This window comes from Pipra filicauda, unplaced genomic scaffold, assembly GCF_003945595.2.
Source record: "Pipra filicauda isolate LSUMZ 115617 unplaced genomic scaffold, ASM394559v2 scaffold311_size1313980_pilon, whole genome shotgun sequence".
NCBI lineage: Eukaryota > Metazoa > Chordata > Aves > Passeriformes > Pipridae > Pipra > Pipra filicauda.
In genome coordinates this window covers 1240340-1252944 of record NW_024104434.1, presented here as the reverse complement: position 1 = coordinate 1252944, position 12605 = coordinate 1240340, and the positions used below count along the sequence as shown (strand labels likewise).

Sequence of the window (12605 nt, the reverse complement as noted above, 5' to 3'; positions counted from 1 at the left end):
TAAGAGCTGTTGCATATGGACATTATCTGTTATGACTGTATGGGAATACCCCAGCATCCTCTGTGTGTGTGTATGTGTGTGTTGGTTTGGATCAGGAACATGCCTTTGAAATGGATTTCCCCACCCCACCCCCTTACTGTTGTTTTGTTTGCATCATGGAGCAACCCTGGAGTGTGTGTGCTGGCTTCCTGCAGCAGTGAAATCAAGATGAAAGAGGAATACACCTAACGTGCTCCACAGCAAGTGAGATTTCGGGCTGTGAGACAAAAAACCAGCTTGTGAAAACAAGATAAACCTGAAAGTGGCACAGTGTGGACATCAGGCATCAACTGGTCCAAGCCAGAGTGGACACCACCTGTGTGATTGCTCTGGTTTTTTTGTTTAATAGCAATTATTTTCTTCTCCCTACACACAACACCATCTTCAGGCCCACACATGATGTTATGGTGCAGAGAAAGGAGAAAATTCACTTGAGATCTCCCAGCAAATCCACAACAGGTTTAAGAAGAGAAACTCTGATCTCCCCAACCACAGCCAAGCACTTTATCCTCTTGGATACACTTCCTTACTTTCAAAATGGAATTACCCGAGCAGGAAAAAGGATTCTTAGTCCGGAATAAGAATGTCTACACAGGCATTAACCTGACACATTTATATTTGCAGTAATTACATCATTACACCTATGCTGGTTACCATTCCTGCACAGACAACCTCACTTCACTTTACCCCACATCTCTGTTTACCCAGCTGCAAAAACTCATGACATTTTGTCTAGCAGGGTTTCTGAGGAAAGATATCAAGTGCCCCAAGATTCTCACAAGAAATATGTAGTAAAAAACATTTATTAGGACAGTGGTTAAAGCCCAACTTCTTAATGAACAGGTGGTTTTAAAGAAGCGAACACCGAGAAACTTGAAACGTTCCACTAACACTGTTTAAAGCTCTGTAAGGCAGCATCTTTCTGAAATATCTCTTTTCGAGGAGTTTATTTTCAGGTTTTCTGTGCTGGTGTTTCTCTACTGTAATGTGTCAATGCTCTGATTTAGAGGAGTTGAGTCAAGAGCCCTGGGCTGCAGCACAAATCTTGCCAGCATCACAAATTAAGTAAAATGAGCTAGCAAGTCTGGCTTTCGCCAGGGCCCAGAGGATTTACAGCAGCCATCCCAGAGAGAAGACTTTGCCTGAGGATAAAGCCTTAGCCTTCCGTGAAAAACAGAAATGTTAGGGAGTTAGGTTTTGCCTGGCTGGGCACTGACATTAAATTTTTTAAACTGCAAAGTTAGAGTATAACTGAGAAATCACTGTGGACTGAGCCTGCACCTGCTATGGGGGAAAAAAACCTGCTTCCCCATCATGGAAGTCATTTCAATCCCTGTTTAAGCTGCTGCAGAAATCAGCTGCCTTCACCTGCTCGGAAGCGTTTTGGGGATGAAGAATCAGCATTCATCAGATGTCACACAGCACTGGTTGCTACCCAGCAGTTCCCTCCCAACCCCATTCCACCCAGTTCACCACTGAGAGTTTGTTTTCATTTAAAAGAGAGATAAAATTTAAAACAAACACCATACTTTAAAATCAGGATTTAGAGAAATCTTCTGCCTCAGCCGCAAGATGAAAAGTGTAGCCAGATTCAAATATTAGGGGAGATAGGGTTTGATCATGCAGACTTTAGAGATAGCAACATATACCATTTTAATACAAAAACCACAGGGATAAAAAGAGTCAATAAAGTGGAAGAGAAACTGCTGCATTAAAAAAATTACATTTACTAGAAAAATCAGAACATTTATTTGCTAAAGATTTCTGCCTGGTGTCCGTTTTAACAGCCTCTCTGTTACACCGTGTCTCACGGAAGGGCACTGAAATATTTCATATTTTTATAACTTCTTCCCATCCCAAGGTGCTTCTCATGTTTTACCTACTCAGGATTGCAGGATACCAGCAGCTGCTGGATCAAAAGCGAAAAAACAATTTCAGAGGAGGTTTGGAGAACAGGGACCGGAGTTTTGTACAATAAAAAAAGAGCGATGCTTATTTTTTTTCTAATAAGGCCAAGTAAAGTTTGCAGCGGGCCCACGAAGCTTCTGTGATCTTGTGTGGAGGTGCCAGGGAAGGGCAGGAAAGGTTAAAGTGCAGTTTGTAGAGGTGAGACTAGAAATTGGGGTGTCTTGGCTCCAGCTTTCATGCACATTCCTGCAAGCCACAAAGACAACTTAGTAAGGAAGCAGAAGCATTACCATCCCTTTTATATGGACTTGGATTCCCCAAAACATCTGGAAAAAATTGCCTGGGTCAGTCCTGAACAATCCAGGGACTAAGGAAGTTCACGAGCACTTAACTACTGACACACATTCACCACTTTTCAGACATGCTCAGATGACAATCTGGAATCCTATCGTGGTCAAATGAAATCCAAATTTCTCTTGGAGCGAGGCCATGGTCTGATCCTCAGCAAGGACTGGTTTTCTGCCAGGCAGCAGCTTTCAAACCTGAGCCACCGCAGCTGCGGCTGTGGAAGAAAACAATGAAGCACTTTTTTTTCTTTTTAGGGGGGGCTGGTAATTAGAGAAAGTGAAATTTTTATCTTGGGTTCAAGACCTACGGCTCTTTTTCCTCCCAAAGGATTCACACCAGAGCAGGAACCAAATATGGGAAAACATCAGGTTTGAAGTGTGATCTGCCTGACTTGGTGATGAGCCACTTTCTCACCTTTGTCCATCTCATTCCCTATCCGGCACCTCTGGGCGTGCCATCCTTTGTGCATGGGATTGCTTTTTAACTCTCTTCACTGCCATTTCTCCCTATCTCTGGCCACCTTATTAATGATCCAACCCCAGTTAGCATCTACAGGTCAAATGGATATCACCTCGGCCATCTGCCCTCATAACTCTCTGCTGTAATGAAAGGAGACTAGAGCTGTTTGGGAGGTTTCTCAAGATAACAGATACATTTTTTTTTCTGGTCGTTAGAGGAGTCAGTGCTGGATCAATATTAATGCTCACATTACTAAAGCCATGGAGAGCAATTGTTTATGATGTCAGCCTGCCCCTTGTGCAGAGCCTGGGATCAGACCATGCACGGGATAGAGGAGGGATGATTTCAGCACTGGATTTGTCTATCACTGAAATGAAAGAAGCTGAGAGCTGTTAGCATGCTGTTTGTGAGAAATCAAGACAGCATTTCTTACTTGAGAGTACTAGGATAAGCCAGAGAAGTGGTGGAATCACCATCCCTGAAGTGTTCAAAAAACATGTAGATGTGGCACTTAGTTTATTGGTGGCCTTGGCAGTGCTGGGTTGACGGCTGTACTCTATGAACTTAGAGGGCTTTTCCAACCTAAATGGGTAACAACATCATTTGTGTCTATGTGAGAAGGCAAGTTCACTTCCATGAAAGGATGATTTTGAAGTTAATGGAGGAAGGAAGCCACTCCTCTCTTGACACAGGTCTGCAGCATGATTTTGGGCAGGTTACACTACGTCCTGCTGCCTTCCCATCTGACAAACGATGATAATTCCATCTCACAGAGGTGCTGTAAAAGCTGAACTTGATAAATATGTAGCTCCTTGGGATTTCTGAACAGAAAGCATTAGAATCCCAAATGCAAACTGTGGGGATCTGTCACCACTTCAAATGCTGGAAAATTTCTTAAGCTGAACAGTTCAGTCAAGAAACTGAAACTCCTGCACCTTTTTTAAGTAAAAAACATTAAAGAAGCTCAAACTCTATTTCTTGGTACATCATGTTCCAGTAGCACAGCAGGGACCCCAAAACCAAAGGCTTATTGAATTTATACCTGCTTAATTTGGCTGCAGCTCAGTTTCAGGACAGCAATACTCAACACTTCAGTAATGAACGTCCAAGTTTAGGGACTATTTGTCCCTAAAACTGATACAAGGGTACAAAGGAACAGAAAATCTGCCTTTATTGCAGGAAAAAAAGTGCAATCACCCTTACCACACTGTCATGCTCTCCTGGCTGCCTTGAGAGAGGAGGCAGCACACATTGCTCTTACAACAACAGGTCAGATGATAGTGAAGGCAGGAAAAACAGATGCAAAACTCACCTGATTGAAGAGAGAGGCACCTACGTGTGAGCATTTTTCAAACAAGAAAACCTATTATATATAAATACATCTATAAAATTAGAATTGTCATCATCTTGGTCATTACCAGACTTTTTACTTGGTAGCTTCAGAGACAGCACCATAAGCAGTTGGTGTCCTAGAGAACATGGTACAGACTGGGAAAGACAAGATCTCTGCTCATATCCTGGCCCTGCCAAAAACCTACCCTGTCAGCTGGCTGATATTTAATTTAAGCAAAGTTTCAGTCTCTCTTCTGAGAACTGGATTAATATTTTGTTACATCACAGGGTGGTGACAGGATAAAACCATCTGGGTAAGACATGATGATTTAAGAATAAACCAGTATTTCTTTGGTACAAGGTGAAGCAGAGTCAGACACGCTGGCCTAAAGCTGGACACCACTTGCTGCAGAAAGAATAACTTGATTTTAGTAACAGCAGCTCTTACCTCCAATGCTACAGTTAACATATTAAATGCACAAAGCTCTGGGAGGTAACAATTCCCGTGGAAGCCAACTCTTGTTATTACAATAATGCAAGATTTTGGCATTTGGTATTTGATATTAACTGTAGTATGGCAGATAAAAAGTATCAGCTATCAGAGCAAACCCACTGAGGATACAACTCACAAAGAGCAGATGTTTCCACGCAACTCATAAATGACTATTTTCAACAATTAAATTTCTTCCATAACCCTTTTCTTTTTAGACTTGAACATTTTGTGTTCTAACAGAATGCAAAGTGGCCAAACAAGGCGTGCCAACAGATCTCGGAATTCTTTCACACATACTTCTGTTCATATCAGTCTCACTGCTCTTTTGCACTGCGTGGTACCAAGGCCCTAAGTATGGAATTGGGAGAGTGAGGGTTTTTAAGGAAAATCAGGACTCAGGAAAGGAAGTAATGTGGAAAGGCCTGCACTGAAATCTTCAACTCATCTTTCTTTCCAAGCATACACTCCTTAGGAGCGCATGGATATCAAGCTGGGGGCTTTATACACAGCCAGCTCAGCCTCTCAAGTGCAAGGAAGGAAGAGATCGCTCCCACCCAACATATGAAACTTTTTAGTAAAAAAAAAAAACAAGGAAAAAAACTTCCTGCAGACTTCCAGAATAATTTTCCTATGGTCTAGTTAAAGCATGGGATGAAGCCAAAGATAATTTTTTGGAAATTTTAAGTCATTAAGTCAAGAGCTTACATCCCTATCATATCCTCATAAGCAGGGGCTTTCGATTTCTGTTTAAAATAAAGGTTTTTTTTTCTTACGCCATGATATGTTTTATCTCTTTAACTTGTAATAACAATGGGCTTTTCCCAAAACAAACAGAAAGTGTGCTTGTAGTCCATAAAGGAAATTAACGGAAGAGGGACAAAATTCAATCCTGATATCCTACAGGCCAATATCCTGATAGTCTAATGGAATACGAAGACACTAAGATACCTGCAATACACTTGCAGCTTAAAAAACTGGATTTTATAGAGATACTTGTGTATATATGTATATTTATAATTGTAATTCCTCTGCCCTATGAAAACAACTCATCACTGATGTGACCTGTTTACCAAACAGGTGATAAACCAACAGATTTCTCTTTTACTGTATAAGACCGACCAAGCTATCACCAAACCCTGGCATTTTCCAGTTGGTATTTTCTACGGGAAGAGAGCTGGTAAGAGAGCACCATAAAGGAGCTCATCTTCCATGTGTCTCAAATATTTTCCACTGACACTGCCAGCGAGCATGAGAACAGGGTATTGATAGTTTGCCAGAAAAAAACCACAACTCCTAAAGCTGCAGTTCTACATCACCTTGTTCCTTTAAAAAGAAACAGTCCAATTCTTTCATTTGTCGTGGTTCAAGCATTTGTGCAGGAGAATGGGGAACTAAAAAAGGCTAAAATAAGAAAGATTATCTACTGGTCTGAGCTCAAATCACTAATCTGGTCTGTCATGATACTACTCAAACATTTGGGCTAGAACAAGTCAGAGGAAAGTCCTGCAGCTCCTTTCATATACCATCATCTTGCCCCCTCTCCATAGTGCAGTGACTTAACGGGCTGACTCAGGTGGAAATACATCTGGGGGTGGAAGAAAAAAACCAAAGACAAAGTATTTTACTGTACAGTTGGTAAAGTAAAAAATCCCACCTCGGGATCACACAAATCTAAGGGTGTTGGAAAGAAGAGGAGAGAGGTGCTGAGCATCACTCTGGGCATCAGATCTTGGCTAAGGGTATAATGTGAAACTTGGGCTTCCAGTGCTGCTTTAGGATACAGATACAATGAGAATAACACTTCTAAGTACTTAACTAGTGGCTGTCCTATTCTATTATTTTTTTAAAAAATGCAATTTTATGAAGCCAAATTACATAGGATTCTTAGAATGGCACAGCCAGATCCCTGCCGGGGACAGAAAAACAGTATTGGCAGATTGTTATCTGCTACACTCACCGTCTCTCTCTGACCTGACAAAATTAGTTCTGAACCTGTGCTGCTACAGCAAGCAAAAAGGTGTTTCTATCTAAATACGAGGGACAATTCATTTTTGCTTTGACTTTTTAACAGTGGCTCAACAGTTTTTGTAGATCACACACATATGAATGCACAGCAGTGCTGGGCTGATGTGCCTGGAGCTGTGATGCAGCTCTGGATGGAGAGGAGAAACAACTCCAGAAGCATCTGCAGGAAGAGGATGTATGAGAACCAACCAGCTCCCTGTCAGCCTTCCCTCAGTCACTTTGGTGTTGCTCTGAATTATCTGTGACTGAGTCTCTCCCTCAAATCTGCAGAGCAGAGTGTGATGTGAAAACCACCACTGTTAGACCAAAACACGGAGACAGGGAGAGAAAACCTCTGAACAAAATTTGGATTAATCTCCATGCTTTTTATTTCACTTTTTGCTCCCTCTGGGGTGTACGATCCTTAAAAGAACCGGGAACTCATCCCGAAGCACACGTGCAGGCACAGAGGTTTTCCCCTTAAAGGAGCATTTTGACTTCTAAAAAATAAAATTATTAGCAAAGACAAGGTAATTAGGCAATGACAATTCATAGAGTACAACCAATCAATAACAGAGTACATTAGCAAGACTGACAGAGGTGTGAAGCCCATACGTTATAAATGGCTCTATACTGACCTGTAAAAATGCAGCGTTTCCCTCACATTCGGCACAATAAAAAACTAAACTGCTATATAAGCAAGCCAACCTGAAATGACACCTAGTATTATAAATGGCCTAATCTATATGTTAATACTGTTGTATCACATAACTGCAGCAAGACTAAGATAACAATATGACTTTGGGGTTTCTATGGCTACATCCTGGGCTAACGTGCCTGAAAGGGCTTGCTGCTGACACCACACAAGCTTTCTGAGTGCTTCTCTTTGGTTATTTATGATATGATTTATGATAACGACAACATCTCCTATTTTCTCCCCTCGTCAGATACAATAAATTGCCATCGTTAATCACCGTTCTTGCTTCAGCTATGATTACAATAGTATAATAGGGCCTGGCTATGGTAATACTGTGTATTAAGGTGTTTTTTTCCCCCCTTTAAAGAAATATGCACAAGTAGATCTTTGTAGCCGATGTCAGTACCTGTAGTATTTTAATAATCTTCCCAGGAGTATTTCTGGATGAGAATTCCCGTTACAACTCAGATTCTGCACCGCTCGTCTTGCAAAGATCAAATTTATGATCTAAAGACTCAGAATCCACATTGTATTATCTGTATCTAATAATTCCCAAATATAATACGAGGGGTTTATATGCATTTTTTCTTGAGAAAAGGAAAGCAGACCGTCAGCCTTTTCACTTTGCACCTCTGTATCTAATCTTCCTGGCTGAGCTTTCCAAACCAGCTTTTCAAGTATCACAAATCTTACTAAAAACAAAAACACTGAACCCATATAAACATCTGGAAGGATTTTACAGTGCTTTTCCTTTTCTATATTATGGTCTTATATAAGAAAATACACTCTTCTACCTTCAATAAAATCCTATGTTAAAAACCCCCAGGCTTTTACAAATATTTTAGGAAGCAACTGTTGTACCCCCTAGCAGAGGAACAGACTAGTTATTTATTGCACTGGGGTACCTGTACCTCTTCCATACTAATAATTTTTACCTGGCATTGCAGAATTTTAGTCCTCCACTGATGTTCAACCTACATGTGCATTTGGGTACTTGGATTTAGCAGTGAGAAAATACAGCGATTGTTTAATTAATATCTTATTTTGCAATGGAGCTAAAGAACAGAGTAATAGGAAGGCGTAACTGTCCGACAGACAGCACATATTTCTTTCAGTTTATTACTTCAGACCTCACTCTTTCTCCCCAAAAGTTCAGAATTTAAACTCAAAAAAGCTTTGCTGTCTCTGTAACACATCTGTGAGAGCAGAAATGTGGTTTAGAGCCCAAGTTCTAGAATTTAAGAGTCACATTTCTCATCCCCAGGAGTCCCAGAGACAGCAAGTAAGAGACAGACACGATGGCACGGTGGGGTATTTTAGATTGTACTAATAAGCATATTTCTATTTATATTGCTGCTATAAATAGCTAACATGCCCTTCAGCCCAGAGATCATTAGTGACCCAACTCATTACTGGTTTTGTGGCAGAGGTGGGAGGAGAGGATGTGGCAATACTGATCAGCACAGGGAAGATGTTTGGCATGGAAGAAATGGGGATATGAAGACAGTGGTCTCCTATCAAAAGATGAGCTCATCTCAAAGTTCAGATGATAAACACAGACATCTCTGTGCCAGGTGTGGCACAAAATCCACATGGAGGGAGAACTCCTCTGCCAGACAAGGTCTGGGATAAGCTACAATTACCTGTGTCTGCCTGTGACTCACTTTACTCCTCAAAAAGAAACCTGGGCTACTTTGGGTCCTAATCTGTTACATTCTTGTTCACATGATGGAGCTTCTGCAGAAATGAATTCCCAGAAGGAAGTTCTGGCTCAGTGCAGCTTAAAGACCTTCATCACTCTGGTTATGTAGGACAAAGATGCAACTTTGCTGCCATAAAAAAGGCTCTGAGTTGTTTGTATCACCTTCAAATAACTTTTCAGTTCAACAACTCATTTGGCCATTAATTGCCTTTCCTCTCCTCCTCCTCTTGTGCATCACTTGCAATTGCAAGGGCACGTTTGAATCCAAATGATAAAGATGCTCAGGGCAAGAACCGTATCTGTGTTTTTCAAAGAGCTTTGGTTAGTCCTGGCACTATAAAAAAAAAACAAACCCAACAAACAGGGCACGTATTTAGAGACTCTTCCATCCATCTTTTTGTCTTCATTGGGTAAGAAAGGGAAATTAAGTATTTTCCCAGCAAGTAAAAAAATATTTTATAAAAATGAGGAAGATTTGGGGAGTGAGAAGTTTATTTCCAATAGATGAATTGAGAGGTATAAAAAAGTCAACTAGGTCTTGTGCTCTAGACTAAATTGGAAAAAGTCTGTATACTCTGCTGGGTGACACTCTGATCTGTGGCATCAATGCACAGTGGCACGAATTAAGACAAGTCACTGAAATTTAATTAAAAAATAAATAAAAAAGCCCTGCCATTGACTGGAAGCTCTCACTAATGAGAATGGAATGACTACATTTTCCAAGTAAAAAAAAGATGTGTTCATCCTGTGTCTTACTATATGTAGCCACACCATACCCAGAAGTGTTTACCAAATATTCCAGCTCTTGGGAATGGGTCTATCCACTCATTTGTTTAAGGGATACCAGCAGCAATTAGGAATGCTTTTGCCATGCAGAGCCACAAGTTTATTCTAACAGTTGCTAACTCAGAAACGCAAATGCAGTTCCAGCTGACAACTCTGAACAGCATCCAAAGCCTTCAGGAGGATGTGCTGACCATGCACATCCCAGGATTTCAGCAGTCTGAACTGGCACTGGTGTGTCCTGGTACATATATGAAACCCCCCATTTGCTGGGATGAATTTTGAGCTACAATACGAATCCCATAACAAATACAATCTTCTTGATCTAGCAGAGAAGGAAATCACTGATGATAAGGTTTTAATAAAGCTTGACAAGCCTCAAAATTAAATTTGCTGGGAAGGGTTCACCCCCGAAACAGATACTTTCAGGCGGCCTTCACGAAAGAAGCCAAGGAAAGACTTAAAGAGAGGAAAATGTTTACTTTAAGAGCTTTTTTTCTTACAGCTACAAATCCAATTAGTGACTCTCTTTGTCTTCCAGCCTCTCTGCTTCATTCCGTACAGGAGCACATGTGTGTCCTGGCTCTCCCTGTAACCCTGCCCTGCTAAAGGTGCCCATAGGCAGAGAGAAAACTAATCAGGGCAGCGCAATCACCCATCCAGCAGCACTTCCCTGGCGGCACCGCAGAGCCATCTGACACCGGATCGGACGGCCTGAGACGCCACGGTGGGTTCAAAATGCCTCTGTCAGCACCGCTGGGAAAACACTGCTCCGGGAGCACGGGGTGACTGTGCTGAGCAATAACTCTGTGGGCAGCTTCCCTCCCCGGCAAGGAGCCCGATTCAGGAGGCCGTAGGAAAATTTAAACCGCATCCAATTTAAGACCTCTGCTTTTTTTTTCCGGTGACCTTATAATTTTTCAGGGACAGCTGCTAAAATGTATTGCTTCTTTCCGTAGGACCTCATGGATCACGGCAACATCTTCAAATAAATCTCACTTCCAAGGGAGCTCAGAGGCTGAAAACAGAGCACGGGAGTCTGTTAGATGCTCTCACTGTACAAGGGCTTTTTGGGGACACAACTGGAAAGACCTCGTGGTCTTTTGCAAAGCCACAGCCACAAAACAATCCTACATGTCTGCGGTTGCTGTCCTGCTTTGTAGGACAATTAAGTTAAGCAAAAAGCAGTGAAAAACATCAGAGAAAAAGAATAAAAGAGAGATTCAAAGATATCAGAGTCCTGCAGGTAGACTAGGAGAGCTAAGCATGGAGGTGAAACGACTGTGATAATACTTCTCTTGGCATCACTTGCAATGGATGCAAAGAGAGGATCCTCTTTTACAAGAGTGACAGAACAAGGGGGAATGACTTCAAACTGACAAGAGTAGGTTTAAAATGGATATAAGGCAGAAATTCTTTACTCTGAGGGTGGTGAGGCCCTGGCACAGGTTGTCCAGAGAAGCTGTGGCTGCCCCATCCCTGGAACTGTTCAAGGTCGGGTTGGATGGGGCTTGGAACAACCTAGTCTAGTGGAAGGTGTCCCTGCCCAGGGCAGGGGGTGGAACCAGATGGTCTTCAAGGTCCCTTCCAACACAAACTATTCTGTGATTCTGTGATTTTTTTGGGGGAAGCATTAAGCAAGTTGTAGAATATTGTCTCTGTTTAGAAACATTCCAACCCATTTTTTAAAATAAAACTTTACAGCTTTGATAAGGACCTCAAGGCCCATGTTGTGTGAAGATGGACTTTACACTCAACTCTCTTCTTATGCCACAGCCTTCATTTGGATGCAAGGGCTGCCCCAGTGCTCCCAATGACCTTGGCAAAATTCTTAAAACAAAACAAAAACAAAAACCTACACTAAAAAACCTTCAGGACCTCAGGCTCTAAAGCTATTTTAGAATTAGCTTTGAATAATTGTCCCACAATAGGAGTTTTCTTGATTAATTGCTTAAGATAAGGCCTCCTTTTCCTTGCTGGCCTCCAGTGACTCCCTGCACTTCCCATAATCACTTTTGTCTCAGTCTCCTGTTCACTGGGAACAGCTAAGAGAAAAATCAGAGATACACCAACTCCATTACCTGAGGATTAGCCAGGAGATAACCCTATGTATTCCATTACTGACCATTATTTGAGTAATTATTCAATCAAGTTTAGACCATGTGAAAGATGCACTAATTGTTTTGCAGAGCTTGGCCAAGCTGTTTATCTAAGGGATGCAACTTGTGTCCTTTAACAAAACAAAAATGATGTGCTGATTGCAAAGGAAAATGAGAAGTGGCTTTGTATTGAACTCTGTATCCTAATTAGGCTTAACTAGGAGTTAAGGATCTATTTTGATCAAGTTTCCGCACAAGCTGGATTGGGGACATACTTGATTATAGAAATTCTGCAGGATATTGCTTTTCCATCTAAATTATTTAAAAAAAATGGTCCTCTGCCATTATTTTTCTAGCAGTTTATGAGATAAGCATCCTGAATATAGGGAAAGCAGGAGAAACAAACAAGCCAGCAACCAGCAGGCTTAATTTAAACAAGAAACTTGTGCACACATCGGTCCTAGACTCAGAGGGCTTGATACTGTGATTTAAACTGAATTAATGCCTTTTAGCTAAGTAATATTTTTCTTGGACACACGAGAGGAATGAAAAAAACCAAATGAAAACAAATTTAGTGAAGGAATTGGCTTCAGTAGGCAGTTTTACGTAACATTAACTTTCCACTCGGACATAAAAAAAATAGAAATCCTTCATTTCAGAGTTGTCGGATTCCCATGCAACCTTCCCCTTCCACAGACCTCAGGCTGGTTCATTACCAGGTGACTCCCTGCTGAGAGGGGA

The 12605-nt window shown here is 41.4% G+C and overlaps 1 protein-coding gene across 1 annotated transcript in view; it reads right to left on the bottom strand.

Moving 5' to 3' along the window:
• TAF3 (TATA-box binding protein associated factor 3) overlaps positions 1-12605 on the bottom strand; it is a 117420-nt gene that overhangs the window by 30941 nt on the left and 73874 nt on the right. The gene's annotated exons all lie outside the window — the stretch shown is intronic.